This window comes from Solanum lycopersicum, chromosome 10 (assembly GCF_036512215.1).
Source record: "Solanum lycopersicum chromosome 10, SLM_r2.1".
NCBI lineage: Eukaryota > Viridiplantae > Streptophyta > Magnoliopsida > Solanales > Solanaceae > Solanum > Solanum lycopersicum.
Window position 1 is genome coordinate 27,315,884 of NC_090809.1, and position 15,101 is coordinate 27,330,984.

Here is a 15,101-nt window from a genome sequence, read left to right on the forward strand (position 1 = left end):
CTCTCTTTCTGTTCTTTTCTTTTTCTTATTCAAGCCCTCTTTCTTTTACCCTAATTAACATATAATTAAGTATAAAAGATGATGAATTAACCCATTAATTAATTCAAGGTTATCTCCTTTAACCCTCAAGAAATTGGATTATTAATATTCACCCACTAAATTTATAATTATAGCAGGAATAGTCCAAAACGCCCCCTTAAAACATTTAAAGAAATTCGACTCAGCCTGGGATTACGCAGTCTGTGACGGGCCGTCGTAGCTGCGACGGTCCATCCTGCTGCTCCGTCACATAGTTCAGAGACTCAATTCCCTTAAAGATCCTGTGACGGTCCATCACGCCTGTGACGGTCCGTCCTGCCATTCCGTTACGAAGTTCAGAGAGTCGATTTCAGTACCCATTTTTCAGAATTTCTAAGTGTTTTGAAACCAGACCCCCTCGACGGTCCGTCGTGCCCATGACGGTCCGTCGTGGGTTCCGTCATCTCAGCCAGTTTTTTCAGAAATAAAATCTGCTGCTCAAAACGACTAAATAGGTCGTTACAATAGATACCAATTTACCCATCGTTCGTCCTCGAACGATCATAAGAAGAAAAACAAGGGCGAAACGAAGTACCTGAATCTGTAAACATGTGTGGGTATCTTTCTTGCATATCAGCCTCTTTCTCCCAAGTGGCTTCTTCAACGGGTCGATTCTTCCATTGAACTTTGATGGATGCAATCTCCTTTGACCTCAGCTTGCGAACTTCTCTATCTAAAATGGCAACAGGCTCCTCCTCATAAGACAAATTTTTCAAAACTGAATCCCAACTAATGATGTAGTTTCCATCCCCATGGTATCTTTTCAACATAGACACATGGAATACCGGATGCACTCCGGACAGCCCTGGAGGCAAGGCTAACTCATAAGCCACCTCCCCTACTCGCTTAAGTACTTCTAAGGGACCAATATACCTTGGGCTTAATTTACCCCTTTTACCAAAACGCATCACCCCTTTCATGGGTGAAACCTTCAGCAAGACTTGTTCACCCTCCATGAACTACAAGTCTCTAACCTTTCGATCTGCATATTCCTTTTGCCTACTTTGCGCCGCTAACAGATTTTCTTGAATAGATTTCACTTTCTCCAATGAATCCCTCAAAAGGTCAGTACCCCAAGGTCTAACCTCAAATGCCTCAAACCAACCAATGGGAGACCTACATCTCCTCCCATACAATGCTTCGAATGGAGCCATATCAATACTTGAGTGATAGCTATTATTGTATGAAAACTCTGCTAAGGGTAAGAAGTTATCCCAATGGCCTCCAAATTCTATCACACATGCACGAAGCATATCCTCCAACACTTGAATTGTTCGCTCAGACTGACCATCAGTCTGAGGGTGAAATGCAGTACTAAGGTCCAACCTAGTACCTAATTCAGCATGCAATGTTCTCCAAAACTTAGAAGTAAACTACGTACCTCTATCTGATATGATGGAGAGTGGAACTCCATGCAATCGAACAATTTCTGAGATATAAATTTTGGCACACTTCTCTGCATTGTAGGTCACCTTGACTGGAATGAAGTGATCAGACTTAGTTAACCTATCAATGATTACCCAAATAGAGTCATACTTACCCACTGTCTTTGGAAGACCAACCACGAAGTCCATTGCAATTCTCTCCCACTTCCATTCAGGAATGGGTATTCTTTAAAGTGTTCCTCCGGGCCTCTGGTGTTCATACTTTACTTGCTGACAATTTGGACATTTGGCAACAAAATCAACAATGTCGCGCTTCATTCTACTCCACCAAAAGTGTTGCTTTAGGTCACGGTACATCTTGGTTGCACCAGGATGTATAGAATACCTTGAACTATGAGCCTCTGTAAGAATGGTGTGGATCAAATCATCAACATGGGGCACACATACCCTTCCCTTAATCCTCAAAACACCTTTCTCATCCATTATTGCTTCTTTAGCCTCTCCTCGCAACACTTTATCTCAGATCCGGATCAATTTCTCATCATTAAACTGCTTTCCCTTAATCTTGTCAAGAAAAGAAGATCTTGCCTCCACACAAGCCAACAATCCTCCCTTCTCATTTACTTCTAACCTCATAAAGTCGTTAGCCAGAGTCTGAACCTCTCTAGCCAATGGGCGTCTAGAAACTTGTAAGTGGGCTAAACTGCCCATGCTCCCTGCTTTTCTACTTAAGGCGTCTGCCACAACATTAGCCTTTCCTGGGTGATACAAGATGGTAACATCATAATCCTTCAGTAGTTCCATCCACCTCCTCTGTCTCAAATTCAAATCCCTCTGCGTAAAGACATACTGTAGGCTATGATGATCCGTGTAGACTTCACACTTAGCTCCATATAAATAGTGTCTCCATTGCTTAAATGCAAACACTACCGCAGCCAACTCCAAATCATGGGTCGGATAATTACGTTCATGCACCTTTAATTGCCTCGAAGCATAAGCAATTACATTCTTCTCTTGCATTAGTACTGCACCCAAACCCGAATAGGATGCATCACAATAGACAATGAAATTCTTACCTTCCACTGGCAAGGTAAGGATTGGTGCGGTAGTCAACAAAGTCTTGAGCTTCTGAAAGCTTTCTTCACATTCATCCGACCATACAAAAGGAACATTCTGCTTAGTCAAGTTCGTCAATTGGGAAGCAATGGAAGAGAATCCCTTGACAAATCGACGGTAATAGCTAGCTAAACCAACAAAGCTCCTTATTTCTGACACATTAGTAGGTCTTACCCAATTCTTCACTGTCTCAATCTTAGAAGGATCCACCATCACCCCATCCTTAGAAACCACATGCCCCAAGAAGGACACTGCATCTAGCCAAAACTCACACTTGGAGAATTTGGCATAAAGCTTTTTCTCCCTCAACATTTCCAATACAATTCTCAAGTGCTCCTCATGTTCCTTCTTTCTCTTTGAGTATACCAGTATGTCATCAATGAATACAATGACAAAGAGATCCAGATATGGCTTGAAAATCCCGTTCATCAAGCTCATGAAAGAAGCAGGGGCATTCGTAAGCCCAAAAGACATTACTAAGAACTCATAATGCTCATACCTGGTCCGAAAAGCAGTCTTGGGCACATCTGCTGCTCGTATTTTCAATTGATGATAACCAGATCTCAAGTCGATTTTTGAGAAGGTACAAGCACCTTGTAACTGATCGAACAAATCATCAATGTGAGGAAGAGGATACTTATTCTTAAGCGTTAACTTATTTAGTTGTCTGCAATCTATGCACATCCTAAAACTTCCATCCTTCTTCTTCACAAACAAAACAGGAGCACCCCAAGGAGATGCACTTGGTCTAATGAAGCCTTTACTCAACAACTCCTGAAGTTGGGCCTTTAACTCTCTTAACTCCGCGGGAGCCATTCTATAAGGAGGTATAGAAATGGGGCGAGTATCCGGTTCAAGATCGATGCAGAAGTCAATATCTCTATCCGGTGGCATACCAGGATAATGCACGAAACTTAGCCTCATATGCAGTGACTGACATCCTACCTTGCTCTAGGCTCAAGAACTCATCTCTTTTCCTATCCCTCAAGGTCCTGGGGATATACTTCTCCATAAACAAGCTAGAGAATAATGCCCAAGTCATAGGTGGTGCCTCTGTTGGTTGACACTCAACATGTGACCGCCACCACATTTTGGTGTTCCCTTGAAACTGATAAGTCACCAAGTCAACACCAAATCGTTCTACTATACCCATCTTGTGTAGTAGCTCATGACAGTCAACCAGAAAATCATAGGCATCCTCAGATTCAGCACCCTTGAAGACTGGAGGTTTCAACTTTAAGAACTTACTGAAAAGTTCATGTTGATCATTTGTCATTATAGGCCCTGTAGTCAGACGAGGAAACGTGCCTATTTCCAATGGAACATCCATGCGGGGAGCCGCACCAGTTTCCTCTTGTACTTCCAGACCCTGAGGTGCTGGTGCAGAAAACACTGGAGGTGTTTGACCTTGATCAGATAACCCACTAAGATAAGCAAGAACCTGATTTATCATCTCTGGGGTAGGTTGGGGTGGTAGTTCCTCATTCTGCACTTGCTCAGTTTCCCCTTCCTCACCCTCTCTTACTACTTCTTCATTCGGTGGAGGAGTCACCGCCCTAGTATCAGAAGGGCTAGGAGCTCGTCCTCTTCCTCTAGAGGACGTCCTCCCACGACCTCTACCACGGCCTCTTGCCGCTACTCTTCCTCGAGCTACAGCCCCAGTGGCTGGCTCAGACGCTTCTTGTCTTGCCGATGTTGGTGTTGGCGCAGTCGTTGCTCTAGTTTCTAACCATTTGCAAAATAGAGTAAAGATGGTCAGATACCAATTTGTATCACCTAGATACCAATTGGATCCAAGTAATAGCACGAAAGAAAGAAAGAATAGAATTTTTCTAAAGTCTTATAGCCTCTCAAAGAAAAGTAAAGGCGTCCCCCTACCGTTCCTTAAGACTCTACTAGACTCATTCTTGTGTGATGAAACCAACGAACCTAATGCTCTAATACCAAGTTTATCACGACCCAAATCGGGCCGCGACTGGCACCCACACTTACTCTCCTATGTGAGCGAACCAACCAATCTAACCCCAATCATTTACCAATAATAACAGAAAATAATGCGGAAGACTTAAACTCATTAATGAAAATTAATTAAATAACTTCTAAAAACTCAACAACTATTATTATCCCCAAAATCTGGAAGTCATCATCACAAGAACATCTATCCTCAAATTACTAAAACTAAGAGTATCTAAGAAACTAAACATAAATAATAGCTAGTCTATGCCAGAACTTCAAGGCATCAAGACATGAAGGGGAAGATTCAGTCCAAGCTAGAAGCGTTAGCTCACCCTTAAATCTGGTGTGACGAAGACTGGCTAGAGTTGCGGTTGAGTTGAGGATGACGGTACGTTTGCTGCACTCCACAATGAACAAAAAGAAAACATACAAGTAGGGGTCAGTACAAAACACAGGTACTGAGTAGATATCATCGGCCAACTCAAAATAGAAAACAGTTTATATCAGATAATATCATAAAATCAACTACAGTACTTAACATGCGGCATTTACAATTACCATAACCCTTGGTCATAACACCAAGCTCATCAATGAGGACTCACGCCTCCCCATCATACTCATTGGGGAATTAGGTTCATTAAATTGAGTATATTAACATATTCAAGATTCATTCTCTATGCTAATCCTGGTGTCGGAACGTGACACTCCGATCCTCATCATACTATCCTGGTGTTGGAACGTGACACCCGATCCATATTCTATCCTGGTGTCGGAACGTGACACTCCGATCCTCATATACTATCCTGGTACCGGAACGTGGCACCCGATCCATATACTATCCTGGTGTCGGAACGTGACACTCCGATCCTCATATACTATCCTGGTACCGGAACGTGGCACCTGATCCATATACTATCCTGGTGTCGGAACGTGACACTCCGATCCTCATATACTATCCTGGTACTGGAACGTGGCACTCCGATCCTCATATACTATCCTGGTACCGGAACGTGGCACCCGATCCATATACTATCCTGGTGTCGGAACGTGACACTCCGATCCTCATATACTATCTTGGTACCGGAACGTGGCACCCGATCCCCTAATCTCACTACTTTCGTTCATCAAGCCTTCTTTTATACCAAGGCATCATCATTAACAAAGTATATTAGGGTTTCTTTTTCAAGATTTAGGATTCAATAGCTTCATCATGCTTATTTTATCTCAATCATATAATCACAACATGCAAACACATAATTAAGCATAAAGAAGGGTTTACAACACTACCCAATACATATCATTCGCTATTAAGAGTTTACTACGAATAGTATAAAAACCATAACCTACCTCCACCGAAGATTAGAAATCAAGCAAGCAAGTTCCCAAAGCTTTGTTCTTCTTCTCGTTTCTCCTCTTTCTCGTTCGATTCTCCCTCTCTTTCTGTTCTTTTCTTTTTCTTATTCAAGCCCTCTTTCTTTTACCCTAATTAACATATAATTAAGTATAAAAGATGATGAATTAACCCATTAATTAATTCAAGGTTATCTCCTTTAACCCTCAAGAAATTGGATTATTAATATTCACCCACTAAATTTATAAATATAGCAGGAATAGTCCAAAACGCACCCTTAAAACATTTAAAGAAATCCGACTCAGCCTAGGATTACGCAGTCTGTGACGGGCCGTCGTGCCTGCGACGGTCCGTCCTGCTGCTCCGTCACAGAGTTCAGAGACTCAATTCCCTTAAGGAGCATGTGACGGTCCGTCCTGCCATTCCGTTACGAAGTTTAGAGAGTCGATTTCAGTACCCATTTTTCAGAATTTCTAAGTGTTTTGAAACGAGACCCCCTCGACGGTCCGTCGTGGGTTCCATCGTCTCAGCCAATTTTTCCAAAAATAAAATATGCTGCTCAAAACGACTAAACAGGTCGTTACATTAACACACATCAGCACAATCTATAATAATGCATTTGAGTTTAACCGCTAACTAAGAGTTTGGGGCTCAGAAAAACCAATTTTTTAATGTTGAATTATGATTTAAATTGCTAAGCTGCAAATAATTCCAACTCCGAACACAAGAATAACGAGCAAAAAGTAACAAATGCAAAAATATAGGAAACTTAAAGTGTCGGTGAGATTGTATGAATTTAAAAGTGAGGGAATGTGAAAGAGTTTGAAATTGGAAACCTTTGGCCTTTTATAAACTGTCCAGTTCGCACCCTTTTAGCGATATTAGTTTACTTTTCAGAACCACTGAGTCACACGCCGAGTAGTTACTTGCCTATCCAAGTTTTACTGGACCTCCAATTAACTTGGGGGTCCAAACGGTGGACAAAGTCGGGTTCGCCGACCTATTTGGTGATTCGCCGACAAGTCCACAGGGCTGCCAAGTTTTATAGACTCTCTCCTGATATTTTTGTGAGTACAACAGCAGTTCAAGTCGTTCTTGCCGACTTCTTCAGCATTCGTTGACTAGACTCTCTGGTGCGCCCTGCATAGTTCAAACACATTTCACATGCATAATCAACACACTTTATTTCACAAACTCAAATAAAGCTATAAAAACTTGGGTTGCCTCCCGAGAAGCTACTTAGTTAACGTCGTGGCATGACGCAAGTATACACTTAAGCTTATTTTTTGGGTGTACCATAGTGCCACTTTGATCAAGTATCTTAATAGATATAGAATAAGAAACAGACATTATTTATCATTAAGACATTCTCTTTTATATCTTTTAACACTCTGTCGTGTTCTTCAACTTTGTGGAGAATGAGTGAGAGTATCTTTTCTATCTGTCCATCCTCATAGTCCTTGGGCTTCTTACGCTCTTGAGGGGAATGTACCTATTTTTTTGTAAAGTACTTCAAATTCCATGATCTTTTTGGCCAAGGAATCCAATTGGTCAACCATTTGGCCATATTCTAGTTCCTGTCTTACTCTTTGTTAGTCATACTCATGCGATCGAGGAGCTGGGATGCTATTGCATAGAGTTGGTGTATCAAACCACAGGAAAAAAAAGTTAATCAACCACTCCTCTGTTCTCAGTACCATGACCTCTATAGAAATAGTCCAATAGAATCTTATGTGGTATTCAATGAGATGGGCACTCAAGCAATAGTGTCTTAAATCTCAATCACAACTCATGGATTGTCTCAACCTCTGAGTGTTGGAAATATAGGATGTTATCTTTGAGAATCATGATCTTTGACGGATGATGGTTCACTTGGTTACCGTTTCTACCATTAGCACTCATTTTCTTTGTTTTAATCAACAACACAAAAGCCAAAACAAAAATTAAGTAGATTCAACTATGACTAAAAGAACAAAATTCAACTTCACCAAAATAATTTCAAACACCACTCCCCAGCAGCGGCGTCATTTTGTAATAACGGTAAAAAGACACTTCATCTAATTATAAGCTCAACGATCACAAATCAATATAAATCTAACTAAATGGGTCAGGGTCAAATCCCACATGGAGCAGTACGTATTTCATATCCAATGGGGAAGTCTGAACATGTTTAAATTAGTCATAGGAATAAAAGTTATCGAATAAAGACATTATTCAAATTAAGGGGTGACATGAATGTCAAATGAGGGCTTTTTGTTTTAATTATCATTTAAAAGCAGTCACAAACAATACAAATTTACTAATGAGACGGGTTCTTGAGATGTGATCGATTAGGCTAAAATAGACAAACAGGTAATTCCAACTATTAGTAAATAGCTAGGTATTTAATGAGTAGGCTACGTTATAGTGCAGGTAAACTTTCTCATGAAAACTTTACACTAAATTAAGTGATTTCTCTCCAACATCATCAAGCATGCAACATAAGAGCAGCTCACACCTTAATCCATTCACTCTCTCGAGCTGATTGTGTGAGATTGGGCTTAGGATTCACCCTCTCGAGCTGAACCCAGGTCAACCCAATACCCATAAACCATCAATCAGTAATTTTAGTTCTAAAACCTCTCTTGAGCAAGCCAAGAGAACAAACCTAGAACTGCATTTGCAACTACAATTCTTAAATTAAACCAGAATCATTAATTAAACTCACTTCTAAATAGTTTTTGAACTAACAATAATCAATACCGATAAACTAAATCATCCCATAATCACATAACCATACCCCAAGAATTGGAGTTTTAGCTAGACATCATAAAAAGATTTAAAAAATATTACCAAATTGATTATTCATCAACTGGGTAAGTGTAGATTCATTTACAATGCTCTAAATCGAAGAACCTCAAAGATCCACAATATCTCAACAGTGAAATTTTTTAATTTTTCAAAGATAAACAAAAAACTAGAGAAACTATCTCTAGATGCTAAAAACTTGATAAGAGAAGCAAAGATTAAGAAATTTCCACCAAAGATATTAAACTAAATGTTCAAAAATGTATTTATAGTCGTCAAAAATGTGCTGCAAAAAGTCATTTGGTGAAGTAAGTCGGGCTTGCCAAACCACTCGATGAGCCGCCCTTTGGTCTATTTCATCGCCCTTTTACCTTTGGTACTGAACATCCTTCAAGTCTGTAACTTGGGCCGATCTATCTTGGCTTCACAAAATCATTTGGCGATCCACCGAATGCTCCTTTACATCACCAACTTGGTTCTTTCCTTCATGCCTTGGCACACTGGAACTTTAGGCAGTCAGATGTGTCACTCGATAACATGCCGAGTATTCTTGGCAATCCTCGCGTTCGCCCATATTTATTTCAAAATAAGTATTTAAGGACAATAAATCTATATAAGCTAAACCCTAAATGATTAACAATCTCGACTCATCACGGAGTTTAGGTTGCTATCCAATTGTTGGCTCCAACCTTGACGACACAAGGCAATAGAGAGGTTGTAACTCTTGTGAACCCAATAAAGGGGATGTCTACTTCTAAAGTGAGGGAGTTTTTGAGAATATACCCTCCGGAGTTTTATGGCTCCAAGGTGGAGTCTCAAGACTTTTTATAATAGGTATCTAAGGTGTTATACTTTATGAGGGTGACTCAAAGGGGTGGCACAAATATGGTATGATCAATGGAAAGAGACTAGACCGGTACAATTGGGCCCTATAGAGTGGGAAGGATTCAAGAGTGCTTTTCTAGATAGGTTCTTCCATTTATAGATGAGAGAAGCTTTAGTTCTTAAGTTCTTCAACCTTATACAAGGGAGATATAAGTGTTAAGGAATATGTATGGAGTTTCACCCAATTGTGTACGTATGTTCCAATTCTAGTGTCCGATCCCAAATCGAAAATGAGTAAGTTTGTGTTGGGATTGTCCGATTTAGTGGTAAAAAATATCGTATAGACATGTTTGAGCATGATATAAATATATCTTGTCTTATAGTTTATGTCTATTAAATTTAGCAAAAGAAACTTGAAGAAAGGTTGAGAGAGAAAAAGATAATTAGGATTGATGATGATAGCTCTACTCTTGGAAGGTTCTCCGAACAAGGTCCTTATAGTTCCCTCCCCCTTCCCCCCCTCCCTCCCTCCAAGATGTAGTGAAGAGAGGGTGTCTAACCCCAAGCCTCGGAGAAGGAGAGGTAGTAAATCATTGTTGACAATACCTACTTGTGCTAGGTGTGTAAAGAGACATGAGGATAGATGTTTAGGGGGTACGGAGGGTTGTTATGGTTGTGGTGATAATGGCTACAAGATGAGATATTGTCCGGTACTTAGGGCTAGGGGAAGAGAGAGGAATCAACTAGAGTCCTATTTTCTCCAAGCCAAAAATGATCAAGTGTGACCTCCTTATGTGACTATCGACATGTATTTTAAACCTTATCTACATTCCAGTGTTTCTTGTCTTTTATGACTTGATAGATTTGATATGATAGACTTTGAAGTTGTCCTTAGTATGAATGATATTTAGAAGAATATGTATAGGTTTACTCCCAAGGGGAGATGGTGTGTCTATCTAGCAAGGTTATTGTGTGTTTATGTGTTTCCATGATTTCCTTATATACATGTTCATGAAAAAGTTTAGGTCTTTATATTAATAACTTATATGCATTGTTTTTCCTCATGTTTTAATGTATTTGAGTAGCGTTGCATATAGACTTTATGAGATGAATTGATGAGCATGCCTTAGTTTTTAGTCGAAAGATTCCTCCTTGAATAAATGCTTTTTGAGTGTAAATTGCATTTAGGCTCATGAGTTTATGTTGAACATGTTTTAGTGAGGAGATGGTAGTTCCTCCTTGAAAATGAGTAAATATAGATTTCATGCATTTTGGTTGTTAGATGTAGTTCCTACTCCCTTGTGTTGCATTGAATATGTTTAGTTTGGAATTGACGTTTTCCTACTTTGTTCATGTGCATTTAGATGTGTTGCATGCATGATGGGCTGCTAGTCTAGGGTCATCCCTACTTTGTTCATGTGCATTTAGATGTGTTGCATGCATGATAGGATGCTAGTCTATGGTCATTCCTACTTTTTTCATGAGCATTTAGATGTGTTGCATGCATGATGGGATGCTAATCTAGGGTTGTGTCTTTAAAGTTTTTAGAGTCGTCATTTGAGCACGAATGATTCCAAGGAGGACATATTTGTAACACCCGCAAACTAGTAGACTAAACTAGAGCCTTAAGTTAGGGTTCTAGAGTTTGATGTGAGTGTTAAAGTCGTAGATAAGACCTCCTGTACTTAGAATGAAGGGTTTAGGGGTCTAACGTCAAAGTACAACTCCCAAGGACCAACCAAGGGTCCTTGAGGAGGACCCTAAGTCAAACCCCCAAGTTGTCCAAAAATAGCCTACCACGAGGGGCATCCACAGATCTTGGATGGTTCCACGCCCCGTGGGAAGGGGTCGTGGGTCAAGGCCCCAGCTTGCCCTATTTTTTTAGCCTCATACCCCACTCACGAAAGACCAGTATGGTCTGTGGGTCTATCCAAACTTCATAAGGGGGATCATGGATGGGGTGTTGCATGATGTCCGGTTTCAGCCAAAGGAAGGGTAGTTAGTATTAAGTGAGGTCGTTTTGTATATTTATTATATTCACCTATATAAGTACTTTTAAGACATTGAATAACTCTTTTACACTTCATAAATTCCAAACCTAAAATCATAACAAACTTTTCTCCAAATATTTCTCTCTAAAACTCCATAGAAGAAAAAGAAGATGAAGTCTAATTTACAAACCAAATAAAATAGTATAGCCAATTTTGTAATTGTATGCATAATATATAAGGTTAATTTATATACTCTTCATATTAATAACATGTAATCTTAATAATAGAATATAAATTTTATTCGGAGTAATCAATTACTTCTTCTTCTTTTTTTACCTATTTTTACTATGTTGTACAAATTTTTAGTATTTTATCTAATAATTTAATAAATAAAACTTGTTCAAAAGTATTTTCTACGAAAATATAAAAAAAATGTGCATGATATAATGTTTGTGCGCGTAATCAAACTTTAGTTTATTCTCATTTTTAAGTATGAGAATTGTATATAGTATAATAATACATAAATTTAAATTTAAGGAAATTGACTTCCCCTTCAAAATTAAGAAAAATCTTTTTCAAAACTCTACTTCATCCTTTAAATTTTTTTCCTACCCTACCCACCCGTATCCGATCCTCCCCATTCAAAAACAGATGAATTAAATTTTTCTTATTTTTAAAATTTCAAATCTATTTTTATCTCTATTACTAGCAAAACAGCCCCCCTCCCCTCCCTCCCCTCCCCCCTCCAAAAAAATTATTTTTGAAAAATATTTCAAATTTTAAGGTTTTTTTAGGCGGCTAACTTGCATCATTTCATATCAAACCGATTTGAAGGTAGTATATATTTATGTTAGCACTAACTAATCATATTCTATGCAGAAAAGTTAATAATTGAATAAATTTTATCCTTTTATCCCAAAGTAATTATAAAAATTTAGTCTCCAGAGAGAGAGAAAAAATCAGTAAAATCATATTGGAAAATTTGATAAACATAATGAAATATTCTTATGTGCAATCAAAAATTTAATTATTCTTATTTTTAAGAATGAGTTATATACGGTTCACTTAAACAATATTTAAAACTAGACAAACAAATTTAAATAGAGAAAATTCTATTATACTCATAAAATTTGAAGACTTAAATTAAAATCTTTTTTTATCAAAACCTCAAAAATAACTAAGCTCATATTTAAAGGAACAACTTCGTCAATAGAAAAACTATATAGAGATTAACATTATAGATAATATTAGAAGAATTAAACTCTAATTTAAAAAGTGATGCATAAGTTAGTAATGCAACAATACTTAAATTTTTTCTTAACTTACCTGATTTACGAGAGAAAAAATCAAATGTACCTTAAAATTAAGAATGATTTTTATACACTTCCATCAAATTTAGTCATATAAGATTTTTGAGAAGAAAGAGCGGAAGTATTTACTATATATATAATTTATTTTAGATAAAAATAAAATAAATTATTTAACCAAAATTACTTTAAATAATCAAAGTTAATGATAACAATCAAAGTTAATAATTATATATATATATATATATATCTTAAATTAAGAATGATTGTTATACACTTCCATCAAATTTAGTCACATAAGATTTTTGAGAAGAAAGAGTGAAAGTATTTACTATATATAAAATTTATTTTAGATAAAAATAAAATAAATTATTTAACCAAAATTACTTAAAATAATCAAAGTTAATAATAATAATCAAAGTTAATAATAATAATAATATATATATATATATATATATATATATATATATATATTCATGTATCATTACCCTAATGACATAACAAAATAAAAGCTTTCCTATCCCGCATGATAAAGCACAAAGAAAAGAAAGATAAAGAATCGAAAAAATATAGAATTGAACAATCGTAAATGCATATTTTGTGCATACGACTCTAAAAGAAAATAACCCCCCACCCCCGCCCCACTCTCCTTTCTATTGAAGAAAAGGAAAAATAGAATCTATCAGACTCGCATGGATAAATAATCCAATTTTCATCCTTTCTTTTGGAGGAGTTCAAAAATATTATGATGGCTCCATTGCTTTGTATGTTTTTTGTGTATGTGTGATTCAGCAATCCCAATATACACTTTTGAACAAAGTTTATTTAATATATATTAGATAACATACTAAAAATTTATACAATATTGTAAAAATATGCTTTTAAAAAAGTAATCGATTACTCCGAATAAAATTTATGTTCTATTATTAAGATTATATGTTATTAATACGAAGATAATATAAATTAACCTTATATATTCTGCATACAATTATAAAATTGATTATACTATTTTATTTTATTAGTAGAGTTATTTTTTTCTTTTCACTTTGGAAGAATGGATTGAAGTACGTAGTTGAGTCCACTTCATGCTTAAATCAATTCCAACAAAAGATTAAGGAACAATGAAAAAGGCTTCAATACCTAGCACGTGAGGAGGCCCCACACTTACACGTGAAACATACAAACAAATTAACACTAATTAACATTGTCATCATTTTGTCAAATTAGAAAAAAGCATAGTCTTGAATAGGATAATTAGAAATTATCAATATTTCCACTATTATGCCAAGAAGGTATGTTGACAGAGAGGAGTATGCTTTGAGCAAAATCCCTCTTATATAATAGTAGAATATTAAGAGGTCTAAACTAGTTGGTCTGGTTGCTTGAAATTCGTTAAATGAATAATAACTAGGATTAGTCATAATCTAGTTATGACATCTGCAAAAGGAAAAAAACCAATAATTTCACAAATATGAGGTCACGATTAAAAAGAAATTGTGACCGACGCTAAGAGGAAAGAATCCCAAAAGCAAGTATTAACATAATTTACAGAAAATTGTGAAGAGTTTCCTTTATTTTTAAACATATTCAGTTATTCCTTGTCTTAGAAATCAGCAATACAACTAAAAATTTTGCTAACGCATGACCCAATATTTAATAACAATTCAATCGCCACACAATTATTTCAATTCTTCTCCAATTACAAAAAAAAAGAAGTATAAAACTAATCACTTGAATACAATAGGAAGAAATAATCATGACTCTGATAACAAATTGAATAGTCTAAAAGTTTTAAAAAATATATATAGCAATTCGATAAATCTCTTGCCACGCAAAGCAATGTGGGGCTCACCAGATGCTACCAAATCGCAAAGCAATGTGGGGCTCACCAGATGCTACCAAATCACACCCTCTGTATAAACATTTATCAAGGAGTGAAACACTGGCTCAGTGAATAATAATACTTAGGGCCCGTTTGGATGAGCTTAATAAAAGCAGCTTTAAAAAAGTACTTTTGAAAGTACTGAAACTTATTTTTAAAATAAGCAGTTATGCGTTTGGATAAAAGTGCTGAAGTTGTTGTGCCAAACATGAAAAGGGGAAAATGGAAGAAAGAGATGTTAGGGTTATATAGGTAATTTTGAGATTGTATAAAAATATTAAGGGCAAAAAGATAAAAATGTGGTCAACTTAAAACAGCTTATAAGCTAAAAAAAAAAGCACCTCTACCCCCAGCTTTTAACTTTTGGCTTAAAATAAGTTTTTTTTTAACTTAAAATAAGTTATTTTGAGTATTGCCAAACAG